Below are 13,402 nucleotides of genomic sequence, written 5' to 3'. Positions count from 1 at the left end.
AAAAAAAAAAAAAAAAAAGACTTGAAGACTGAAATAAAGGTACTAAAACACAAACCAAGGGAATTCTAGATATGGAAAATCTGGGTAAATGATGAGGAACTACAGAGACAAGTATAACCATCAGAATACAAGAGATAGAAGAAAGAATCTCAGGTGCTGAAGATACTATAGAAGGAATAGACTCATTGGTCAAAGAAAACATTAAATCCAACAAATTCTTAACACAAAACATCCAAGAAATCTGGGACACCATGAAAAGATCAAACCTAAGAATAATAGGTGTAGAAGAGGGAGAAGAACTCCAGCTCAAAGGCACAAAAAATGTATTCAACAAAATCATAGAAGAAAACTTTCCCAACCTAAAGAAGAATATCCCTATGAAAGCACAAGAAGCTTACAGAACACCAAATAGACCGGATCAAAAAACAAAAGCATCCCCTCACCATATAATAATCAAAACACAAACATATAGAATGAAGAAAGAAAATTGTGAGCTGCAAAGGAAAACGGTCAAGTAATATATAAAGGTAAAACCATCAGAATTGCACCCAGCTTCTCAATGGAAACCATGAAAGACAGAAGGTCCTGATAAGACATGCTGCAGATACTAAGAGACCATGGATGCAAGCCCAGACTACTACACCCAGCAAAGTTTTCTATCACCATCAATGGAGAAAACAAGATATTACATGACAAAAACAGATTTAAACAATATGTATCCACAAACCCAGCCTTACAGAAAGTACTATAAGAAAAACCCCAACCCAAGGAAGCTAACTATACCCACAAAACCACAGGCATCTGATAGTCCTCCACCAGCACTACCCAAAGAAGGGAAACACACGAACACTACTACCAAAAAAATCTGGAATTAACAACTACTGGTCATTAATATTGCTTAATATCAACAGACTCAATTTACCTATAAAAAGACACAGGCTAAGAGAATGGATATGAAAGCAGGATCCAGCCTTCTGCTGTATACAAGAAACACACCTCAACCTCAAAGACAAACACTACTTCAGAGTAAAGGGTTGGGAAAAGGTTTTCCAATCAAATGGACCTAAAAAACAAGTGGGTATAGCTATTCTAATATCTAACAAAATTGATCTCAAACTAAAATCAGTCATAAGAGATGGAGAAGAACACTTTATACTCATAACAGGAACAATTCATCAAGATGCAGTCTCAATCCTGAGCATCTATGCCCCTAATAAAAGAGCACCCACATAAGTAAAAGAAACATTACTAAAACTTAAATCACACATCAAATCCCACACAATAATAGTAGGAAACTTCAACACTCCACTTTCATGAATGGGCAGGTCAACCAGATAGAAAGTTAACAGACAAATAAGAGAAATGAATCAAATGGACTTAACAGACATCTATAGAACATTCTACCCAAACACAAAAAAAATACACTTTTTTTCTCAGCACCTCATGGAACCGTCTCTAAAACGGTTCACATACTCAGTAACAGAGCAAACCTCCACAGATATAAAAAAAAATTGGAGTAACCCCCTGTGTCTTATTGGATCACCATGGATTAAACTTAGAATTTAACAACAATATTACTCTCAGAAATCCTACAAACTCATGGAAATGGAGCAGTGAACTATTGAACCACCCTTGGGTCAAGGAAAAAATAAAGAAATTAAAGTCTTCCTTGAATTCAATGAAAATGAAGGCACAGCATAGCCAAACCTATGGGACACCATGAAAGCAGTGCTAAGAGGAAAGTTCACAGCACTAAGTGCCCACATAAAGAAAACAGAGAAAGCTCACATTAGTGACTTAACAGCACACCTGAAAGCTCTAGAACAAAAAGAAACAGATAAATACCATATACCAAAGTTAAACCAGGACCAGGTGAACAACCTAAATAGACCTGTTAGTCGCGAAGAACTAGAAGCTGTTATCAAAAACCTCCCTACCAAAAAAAGCCCAGGACCTGATGGTTTCAATGCGGAATTCTACCAGAACGTCCAAGAAGAGCTAATACCTATACTCCTTAATGTATTTCACAATATAGAAGCAGAAGAGTCATTGCCAAACTCTTTTTATGAGGCTACAGCTACCCTGATACCAAAACCACAGAAAGACTCAACCAAGAAAGAGAATTACAAATCAATCTCTCTTATGAACATGGATGCAAAAATAAAATACTGGCAAACCGAACCCAAGAACACATCAAAAAATCATCCACCATGATTAAGTCAGCTTCATCCCAGAGATGCAGGGCTGGTTCAAAATATGAAAATCTATCAATGTAATCCATCATATAAATAAACTGAAAGAAAAAAAACGTGATCATTTCATTAGATGCTGAAAAAGCATTTGACAAAATTCAACACCCTTTCATGATAAAGGTCTTGGAGAGATCAGAAAAACAAGGAACATATCTAAATATAATAAAAGCAATATACAGCAAGCTGATAGCCAACATCAAATTAAATGGGGAGAAACTCAAAGAGATTCCACTAAAATCAGGAACCAGACAAGGCTGTCCACTCTGTCCATATCTCTTCAACATAGTTCTTGAAGTTTCAGCAATAGCAATAAGACAACAAAAGGAGATCAAGGGGATTCAAACTGGAAAGGAAGAAGTCACACTTTCATTATTTGCAGATGACATGATAGTGTACATAAGTGACCCCAAAAACTCTACCAGAGAACTCCTACAGCTGATGAATACTTTCAGTGATGTGGCAGGATACAAGATCAACTCAGAAAAAATCAGTAGCTCTCCTATACACAAATGATAAAGAAGCTGAGAGGGAAATCAGAGAAACATCACCTCTCACAAAATAGCCACAAATAACATAAAGTATATTGGGGTAACTCTAACCAAAGAAGTGAAAGACCTATTTGACAAGAATTTAAAGTCTTTGAAGAAAGAAATTCCACGTATCCTCAGATGACCCACCCGTGGGTGGGAGGGAATGTGGATAGAGCCTGGCTGAGTCACAGAGCATTTAGATAAAATGGCGCAGTTCCCCAAGGGGTACAGCTGGCCATGAGGGGCAGGTGGGTCCCACAAGGAGCTGTGGCGGGTGAGAGACAGATAGGCACACCATGCAGAGTGAGTTTGGATATAGTTTACTCAGTAAAAGGAAAAGGGGAGAGAAAAAGAGAGAGGGGGAAAGGGGGGAGGAGAAAAGGCCTGAGCCACCTCTTCTGAAGAGACAGGGCAAAGAGAGAGCACAGGCTGGAAGCAGAAGGAAGATCAGCTTGCCTTGGTGGAAGGGGGCAGTGGGCAGGGCTTGTCTCTTAAAGGGACAGGACAGACCATTACACATGGGATGGCTAGCACTGAGTGATGGAAATGATAGCAGTCACCACACGTGAGGAACTGTATCAAAGGTCTCAGCATTAGGAAAGTTGAGAACCACTGCTCTAAAACAAGAAAAGCAAATTTCTGGAGCTTAAGTCACCCTGTCCATAGGACATTGTTATAGAAATTCTAACAACTAATATGTGCAAAAGCTAATACTAGATCAATAAGGACAGGAAGAGTTGTCATTTTGTTTATTGATACACAATAAACACCTACTACGCTGTCCAGCAGAGAGTAGAACTTCAATAAACATTGTCGAAGGGAACTTAAAAACCAAATAGTTATAGTGCCCCTTGGACAAACCTATTAAATAACAACAATGCAATGTCCCCCACCATAAGCTCCTAAAGCTGAACTCCTGATATCTTACCACATACTGTGAGGTAATGGATCTGTTGCCACACCCCAAATGAACAAAATCCTCTACGATGACTCACGTCCTGGAACAATTTCCTGAAAAAAAAAAAAAGAAAAGACAAAAAGTCTTACTGTTTTATAGTAAATTATAATATACACACCCAAAGAAACATACCAGATTTGCCAAGCTGGACAGTGAAGAGTCCAGAAATAGAATGTAGAAATAAAGTGACCAGTCCAGGAATATAGTAATATAAAGTTGTAAGCCCGAACACATTTTGGGAGAAAAATAAATAAATAATGTTGACAACCAGTGTTAACCTTTAGCAAACACTTTCTGCCTTAAGAGCAGACATCCTGGCAGCCACGTAGACAGAGGTAAACTTTTAACAATTGTCTCCTGCCTCCCAGCTTCCCAGCCAGGCAGGTACCGCAGACAAAGGTTAGCTTCTAACTATTGCCTCTATGGGACCCTCTGCTTGTTTCCCCTAATTTTTAACTGTCCCCTATCTGACTCTACTGTCTGCCTTGCATCCTTCAGGGACAGTGAAAAGTGGCTGTGTCAGCCACAGGCTTTCACAAGCATGCTAGTTAACAGTCTAATGTCCTTCAACCAAAAGCTGTAAAACTTAAAATGCAATGTGACTTTAAGCCTGGCCTCAGGGATGTAAAAGCTCTTTGGCCCACACCTGGTGCTTGATTTTACTATAAGAGGAGGTCCAAAACCAGCCCTCATTGCCACAGCTACAGAAACCCATTCTCTGGCTGTGGTCACAGCTATAGCTGATAATCTTTGTGTGCTCATAGAGATTTTTTTCTTTCTTTTTCCATAATAAAGCTTGCTTCTGGTTTAACAGGCTTTGGTAGTCTGTTCTCTGCCCCCATCGTTGCGCCGCAACCCCTGGACCCAACAGATTGGCACAAACACAAGGCTTGTCTTTTTTGTTTCTGCAAGTGTTTGGTTGGCTGACGTCATTAAAGGCTGCAAGAACAGCCTGGACTGGTCGTTTAAAGTAGGAGATAATTACGAACTTCCCTGTTCTTACTGAAGCATTTCTAATGAGTACAGGAAAAAGACTGATTAAATTTCCTTAGGACTCATTCACTTAGAGACTCATAGCACATCTTGAGCCCCATCTCCACGTCCTAATGTTACCATCATCATCATCAATCAGTATTTAATTTGGTGACCTGAAATGCTAAGCAAATGCCAACAACATATGAGAAAAAGCAATAAAAAAACCCATATATTATGCTTTTTAGCTACAAATACCCTTTTCTTTTTTTGTGGAGCTGGCGAGGGGAGAGGAGGAGACAGACACAATCTGATAGTGAATCGTGATGGCTGCCAGCATGTCTACTGAAAAAGAATACACTTTTTAAACTCTTCAGTGGCGTGTAGGATAGATGGGAGAAAGGAGGCTCGTGAGCTGGGGTGTGGACCTTGACAGTAGGCACCAGTCCTGTGTTAATAGAAGGGTGGAAAGTTCCTCCTGCCAAAGATAAGAATTTGTCTCCCTTTTTTAGCAAGCAGGAAATTTCTTCAGGTCCCTGAGGGAATGTGGATTGCCTGAATGCCTGACCTTGTAAAAGGACTTTCTTGGGGGATCAAACCTAGAATATTGCAGGTTCTTGTATTACTTAGTTTATCCAAATAGCTAGAGCTGAAAAGTGAGCAAAGACAAAGCTAGACCAATGCTGTCGGCAGCTCCAGTTAATCCTTGCTCTCTGGGAAGTTGCATTCCTGTCTCCTTCTCCAACCCCAGACACTCAGAGTCTCCAAACAAAGGGAAGGCACCAAAAGCCCAGTTCTATTTTCTTGGTGGCTACAGCAGCTTCCTTCCCTGGAGTGGCCAGCTGCCTCCATCCCCGCTTAAGCATTCAGCTTTTGACCATTCTTGGGCACAAACCCAACTTGTGGCAGACACATCATCACCCCTCACCTATAACCTATATAATCCCCTTGCTTTACTTCAGGTGGGCAGCTTCTCCAGCCTTGATTTCTGTGACTGAAGAACTCACTCAGGAGTTGCTTTGTTCAAATAAACCTGTCAAGACACTGAAAGACCTCACGAGCTGGGAGACTCTCACACAAGTCTCGGGATAACACAACCCCCCAGGAACTCATGAGAGACTGTCCTTGCTGCAATCACATGAGGTTTATTGACAGGACAGGAACCAGTGCACTGGGGCCGAAACTCATTTCCCACGCAGGGGTAGAGAGTTTGATCCTGAGTAGTGGGAGAAGGGGTAGAGAGTTCAATCCCGAGTAGTGGGAGAAGGGGTATTTAAGGGAAGAAACCACAACCCAGTAATCCAAAGAGGGTAGGGAGGGCGTCACTGGAAAATTCCAAAAATACCAGTGATCACCACAAGGGGGTAACTTGTGTTTTTCAAGATTATAATCTAACTTTATCTTCAACTAGTTCTTAAAACAGAGTCACTGAACCAGCTAAAATGGATTTTTGGCTCTATTTTTTTCTGCTAGAGGGATCTGGATTTTCCAGGCCTTTCTGGAAGTACAGGGAAACACTTCCTAAATATAACTCCAGCAACACAGACACTGAGAGAAACAATTAACAAATGGGACTTCCTGAAACTGAAAAGCTTTTGTAAAGCAAAGGACATGGTCAACAAGACAAAACGACAGCCTACAGAATGGGAAAAGATCTTCACTAACCCCACATCAGACAGAGGTCTGATCTCCAAAATATATAAAGAACTCAAGAAATTGGACACCAAAAGAGCACATAATCCAGTAAAAAAAAATGGAGTACATACCTAAACAGAGAACTCTCAACATAGGAATCTAAAATGACTGAAAGACACTTAAGGAAATGTTCAGCATCCTTAGTCATCAGAGAAATGCAAATCAAAACAACTCTGAGATTCCATCTTACACCTGTAAGAATGACCAAGATCAACAACACTGATGAGGTTGTGGGGAAAAGGGAACACTTCTGCATTGCTGGTGGGAATGCAAGCTGGTACAGCCTCTTTGGATGTCAGTGTGGCAATTTCTCAGAAAATTAGGAAACAACTTTCCTCAAGACCCAGTAATATCACTTTTGGGTATATATCCAAAGGATGCTCAATCGTGCCACAAGGACATGTGCTCAACTATGTTCATAGCCGCTTTGTTTGTCATAGCCAGAACCTGGAAACAACCTAAATGTCCCTCAACCAAAGAATGGCTAAGGAAAATGTGGTACATTTACACACTGGAGTACTACACAGCAGAAAAAAATAATGACTTCTTGAATTTCACAGGAAATGGATGGAGCTAGAAAACATTATTTTGAGTAAGGTAACTCAGACCCAGAAAGACAATTATCACGTGTGCTCACTCATAGGTGGTTTTTAAACATAAAGCAAAGAAAGCCAGCCTACAAATCATAATACCAGAGAACTTAGACAACAATGAGGTCACTAAGAGAGACTTACATAGATCTAATCTACATGGGAAGTAGAAAGTAGAAAAAGACAAGATCTCCAGAGTAAATTGGGAGCATGGGGACCTTGGGGGAGGACTGAGGGGAGAGAGGAGAGGCATTGAGGGGAGCAGAGAAAAATGCAGAGCTCAATAGATATCAATAAGAAAATTTAAAAACCATGAATTTAAAAAAGGGATTGTAGATAAGGCCTTCTTAGAAACAATGTTTTTTCTAGATATAATCCAAAAGGAAGGCCCCAGCTTTCTAAAGTATGCAGAACATGTGGCAAAGGTTGACACTGGACCAATGAATGCAAACCAACAAGGGCAGACGAAAACATGCCTTAGGGGGCCTCTTGAAGGCCCCAATGTCATATGTGGTTCAATCATTCCCTGTCAGCACGAGGGAACTCCTCCACAGAGGACCTAATACCCATTGTTAAAACCATACTGCTCTGGAGTGACTTTAACAGATAGAACAAAATTTTCAGGAGAGACCAAACTTCTATAAATGACCAAAGACCAAAGCGAAAATATGGATAAATGGAATTATAATTGAAAGTTTAATTGACACAGGCATGGTTGTAACAATAATTTCACCAAAATCTTGGCATCCAGATTGGCCTCTTCAGAAGGTAAATGTCCAACTTCTTGGGATTGGAATTTTATCTCGGGTTAAACAAAGTGCAAGAATATAAAAATTAAAACCATATATGGCTAACATAGCAATGAATCTCTGGGGATGTGATTAGTTGCAGCAATGGAAAACACATCTTAACGTATTCAGGATTTCAATGGGCAATTGCTCTAAGTTGGTTGTGTAATTACACATTTATTAGAAGCTGTGGACATCATGGGGGATACCTATACAAATTAAGACTGACAATGCTCCAGCATATGTCTCTAGTAAAATGAAACACTTTTTAATATATTGCATTATAAAGCATATCACAAGTATACCTATAGAACCAGCAATTATAGAAATATCTAATCATACCATAAAAATATGCCTAATAAACAGAAAAGTGTAATAAAGACCCTCAGAGACAGATTGCACAATGAGTTATTAAATTTAAATTGTTTAAATGCTAATGAGAAAGGAATGACAGTTGTGGAAAGACATTGGATAAGAGAAAAAAATGGATGAATTAAATCAGTCTGTATAATTTAAAGATGTGTTGACATCAGAATGGAAACCAGAATATGTGTTATGTTGGGGAAGAGATTTTGTTTTTGTTTCCACAAGAAAAGAAAAGTTATGAATACCATCAAGATTGTTTCAAGATTAAAGATTTGATTTAAACAGAAGAGACCTCTTGGTTAGGAGAGGCAGTAGTTCATCTAACTTCATGACCATTCAATCTGAATTAACTTAAAAGACTAACAAATTTCTTTCATTTGATCCAATGTAACCTGTTCAAAAAAGGAAAGAAAAACTCCCCAAAGTTAGGATTAATGCATGATTTTATTTTTGTCTTTCTAAGAGAATAAAAAAAAGCATCTAAGGAATCTGAAAACCACTGGAGAAATAAAACATCTGAAGAAGGGAGAATCATCCACAGAAAATGTCCCCAGAAAAGGAGTAAATTGGCCTAATGGTATTCTAACAAGATAAAAGTTCATAAATCTATCAAAACATTTGTTTCTACAGTTCTCCATAGACATGCTAGGCAGATGGTCTTTATGTAGTCCCAACTCAATTCGAAATTAAAGCTATAGAGTGGCTGTCTTCTTTCTTACACCCAAGAAAGCCAAAGTCCCTGTCTTGTGTCAGAAGAGCCACCTGCTATGGGACACAAGAAAACCTAACTTTAAGGACTAGTCTCTTGCCACTAATCTCAAATCCCTCAGATTTATTTTGATGCTTTCAAACTTTTCTTAAGGTATAAATATTATCTCAAAATTTATAAGACTAATATATGTATATATGTTTAAGCTTTCTGTTGTGTTTTCATGGTCATATAGAGTACTAACTAATTCTAGATTTAGTCTTCATCTAGCTTTCTATATGCAATTTCAAGCTTGAGGCTGAAGCAAGTAACTATGGATGAAGTCTGTTTGTCCTTGTTGTATTTAATAGGTTGCAGTCCTTTAGTTTCTTCAAGATCTGCTGCATATGCATTTAAAATGTTTAAGTTTTCTGCAGTGAACTGTGAACATTTCTAACAGCGAATTTTGAAGTCTCCAAAATGATGATGGGACCGCACAATGATGATTCCACCTGGATTGTGTAATGCCACTAAACTGATAAACATCATGCAAAGATCAGTTGTTGGCTATAAACTGCTCAGGGCGATTTCAAGACAGCTAGGTAAGATGGTGCAGCCTCAGACTACTCCAGCCAGGACTCCAGAGAAGCCCTGCCTTATCCCAGCACACCAAGACCGGACAACAACTAGCTCCTCTAGAACTTCACCATCATCCTAATTTTCTTAGAGTCCCCCAAATATTCTGTCTCCCACAGACAACAGGAAGTCATTTTAAGAACACAATGCCCACATTCCCAAGAGGTGGGGTGGATGCTTTTTGATCACTAGGTGGATTATTGATGCTTATCCTTGTTTAAAGAGGGTCAGTTACAAGTTATTGGTCATGGTCAGGGAGGAAACTAGGCAAGGTTAGATTCAAGATCTCTTTCTGAAAAGAAAAAAGGGGGATATAGAAATGCTAGGATAAAAGGGCAGATTATTGAATCTACTTTAAGCTAAAAAGCAACTATTAATCACAAATATTTTACACTGGTATGGATTTTTGTATATTGATCTAAATTTAAGGTAGGTTTTTTTTGTTAGAACATACTCTCTATATATTGTTTCAGATATTTTGCATAATGATATGAATTTAAGATTATTTTTGTTATACAGTATATACATTTCTACTCTTGTTAAGGTATTTTTGTTATGTTGATAAAAATTTAAGATCATTTTTGTTATACTGTATTTTATGTTTCTATTTCTTGTTTCAGGTATTGTAACTATGCAGCTCATTTAAAATTGTGATGTAAAGTTCTAGAACTTGAAATCTATTTAACATAATAAAGAAACACTGGTTGGTAGTTAGTCATCCATAACAATCAAATTTATAATTCTGTTAGGTCAATCAGAAGCATATTTTAAATAATAGATTATTGTTAAACACTTCAGACACCTACAGAATATGCCATTTTAATGTTTTAATAACTGGGGCTTTTCATGACAGTGATATCTGTCTGTGTCTGCTCCTGGCAGCACCAAAGAGCATGATGGGCACTGAAAACTCCAATGGAGTTGGCTTTCATTGTGTCAAAGTTAGCCATGGGGCAAAGAAACTACTCCCGCCTCAACTGTGGACAGTATGCTGCCCAAAACGGACAAGCAAGACACAAAAGGAGGCAACTTACAAATTTTGCCAATACAAATGGGCCAGTTCTTTAAAATTCCTACTTCACAGAAAAGTCTGTCGGATATTCTAGGCCTGTAGGCCAAAGACAGATGTTCTAATGTTGCAGAGGAATCTTGGGTTCACACAGCCAGATATCTCTTTCATTTCTCATAGCTTTGGAAGTTGCTTGCCCTACACTTCCTATTTATTCAGTAATAGTATATCCTTCTTGGGTTTTTGATGGCGTTGAAGATCAGATAGCTATCACTATAGTTTTACTTAGTCATGCTGGAAAGTAAACTAGGTTCAACATTTTGGACTTACCAAGAGATGATGGATAACAGAGTATTGTGAATGTAGTTCTTATTGATAATTGTTATTATTGCCTATAGTTTCATTTGTTAAAGTTAATATCTTTCCATTCTATTTAGACAATACCTGACAACTGTTCTTTTATTTTTCTTCCAAAACAGCATTTCTTTATGTAGCTTTGGAGCCTGTCCTGGAACTCACTCTGTAGACCAGGCTGGCCTTGAACTCACAGAGCTCCACCTGCCTCTGTCTCCTGAGTGCTGGGATTAAAGGCCGCCATCTCCCAGCCTGGTAATTGTTCTTACTGTATATAGTTTTACTATGATAGAGTTAAAACCTTTCCTTTTTATTTAGACAAAAAGGGGGAAGGGGTGTTGGAGGAGATCTGTTTGTGTTGATTGCTCTGAGGCCACCAATGGTGTCTGACCTTGATTCGGAGAGTGGAGTCCTCATTCTGTTGGTTAGTGTGGACCATAGAGTTTCCTGGTGGCCTCAGAGGACAGGAGGACACACAGGAAGGTGGGAGGCAGAGGTTGTGTGGTCCTTTCGATCTGGAAAGTAGAGAGAGGCAGGGTCCTTTCCCAGTTGCTCTGTGGATCTCTCAGGTTTTACTTTTAATAAAATGATAAAGGAAATTGCTGTACAGATCTGATTGTGTCTGACACCTAGGATAGTGATAGCTTTGCCAGTCTAACAGCTCCTTCCCCACAAGGTTACAACATTGTTAACAACACAGGCTGGTTTGCCTTGTTCATGGGCTTTATGGTAAAGGATAATCAGGCTTCAGATACAACTTACCGCTAAAGGAACACAGGAAATTACTTAAGATGTAAAAATGCAAGTTGTAAAGGAATAAGTAAATGATTTAGGGTGTGTAAAGAATTAGTCATAGAGACTATGGAGGACCGAGGATATGGATAACGTGCACAGGAAGGAGTAGGGAGGGACTTGAGGAGTCATGGGCTTTCTGTTGAACCCTTTATGGTCTGGGAAGTGCGGAGAGGTCAGCTGGTCACTCCTCTGCTGCTTCTTTGATTTGTCAAGTTTTCACTACAATATCTGACTCCCAAGTCTTTATTGGTCATAGAACAAGTTAGACATACACAACACTTTTCCTTTGCTGCAGGGCTGCAGGGCTGGCTCCACAGTGGATCACTGCCTGGATCTAAACTTCCATCCCCATGACTAGGGAGCAAGCCATGTCTCCTGCCCTCTTTTAGAAAATTCTAACTTCTAATCATTCTGGGAATTTTAAAGGGAGATATTTGTGGGGTGTGTGTGTGTGTGTGTGTGTGTGTGTGTGTGTGTGTTGCCTGCATGTGTGTCTGGTCTTCTCGGGGTCCTGAAGAGAATAGATACATCCCTTGAAACTGATGTTACAGGTGGCTATGAACTGCCCAGTGTGGGTGCTGAGAACTAAAGTAGTCCCCTGAAAGAACAAAAGTACTCCTAACCACTGGACCCCCCTAAAACTTATTTTTAAAGTTTATTTAAAGCAGGCATTTACAAAGAATTCATGTGAAAGTCAAAATATAACAGTATTTTTGGCAAGTGATAGTCAAAATATCTAAGTCAGAATTGGAAACTCTCATCTATTCCCAGAAGTTTGCTCTTCACTGGGGCCCAGAATTGATGCTAGAACTGATGCAATCTGAATTAAGTGCGGCAAATGTTTACCAAGCCCTGTGTCCCGAAGGGCAGTTCTTCAGAAATGACGCCGGCTGGGGCTGCCATGAGAGTTCAGTTCATAGCCGGAGCAGTGCTGACAAACACACTTTGAAATACCATTTTCTTTTCCAGTAAAAAGCCGTGAAACCTAAATACCTTATCACCGTATGCAAAAAGGGTTTAATTTCCTATTTACTCTGCTTCCCTGAGAGCCACAGCACAGACAGGAAGTTCAAGCCTCTGGGCCATGTTTATAACAGAAAGAAAATATGGATGAAGCTGGGCGCTTGATCAAGGAGGAGTCCAAGAGATCAGACTGTTAACGACTTCAGCCCGTCCTTCTCTACTCAACCCCGTACCTGGAAAGGCTGATAACGCGATTGCGATTGTGTGAGCTGCGCCACCATCCCCAGGGCTAGAATCAGGTCTTTGCAAGCATGTGACCTATATTATGGGAAGTCAGCTCGGGAGAGATGAGTCAGAAGGTTTAAAAGTTTAGAACTTTCGCCTCGAACAAAGGCCGCCTTTATTTCTCTCTACTGTTCCGTGTTCTGTTCTTCACAACAACAGCTATAAAGTCCAGGAATCTGTATCGTTTCCTGAGAGCAAACCACTGTGCAGCATCTGAAATCACACAGCCAACACTGATTAAGGGACCAAGAGGAAGATCTGGGCAGGGATGCAATAGCTCCATATCTTTATAACTGTGGTCGCAAGAATTACGTGTGCGATAAGGTGGCGTATTAATATACATATTCTGCCAGGGTCAATTTCCTGTTTTGAAACTACAGGCACGAGTAACGTGGGAAGCGGGTCCTTCTGTAATGTCTTTGCAGCTGTAATTCTGTGTTTATTCGAAATAAAATGGCTTTAAAAGTTTATTTCGTGTACCTCCACATTTCTCTGAACAGTTTGTATTAAGAGCAAAGAAG

At 39.6% G+C, this 13,402-nt stretch overlaps 1 long non-coding RNA gene across 2 annotated transcripts in view; it reads right to left on the bottom strand.

Moving 5' to 3' along the window:
• The window catches only part of LOC126491237 (uncharacterized), a 21,386-nt gene extending 8,492 nt beyond the window's left edge, over nucleotides 1-12,894 (bottom strand). Inside the window, exons 1-3 of one of the 2 annotated variants that reach the window (XR_007589345.1) lie at nucleotides 12,830-12,894; nucleotides 11,230-11,353; nucleotides 3,711-3,793 (exon numbers count right to left, since the gene is read on the bottom strand). This is a non-coding gene — a long non-coding RNA (uncharacterized lncRNA). The remainder of the gene's footprint in view (nucleotides 1-3,710; nucleotides 3,794-11,229; nucleotides 11,354-12,829) is intronic. The other variant, XR_007589346.1, reaches the window with a different exon arrangement.
• Between the last annotated feature and the right edge of the window lie 508 nt (nucleotides 12,895-13,402).

This window comes from Alexandromys fortis, unplaced genomic scaffold (assembly GCF_014885135.2).
Source record: "Alexandromys fortis isolate MF-2015 unplaced genomic scaffold, M_Fortis_MF-2015_v1.1 scaffold_268, whole genome shotgun sequence".
NCBI lineage: Eukaryota > Metazoa > Chordata > Mammalia > Rodentia > Cricetidae > Alexandromys > Alexandromys fortis.
This window is presented reverse-complemented; position numbering and strand designations above follow the sequence as displayed.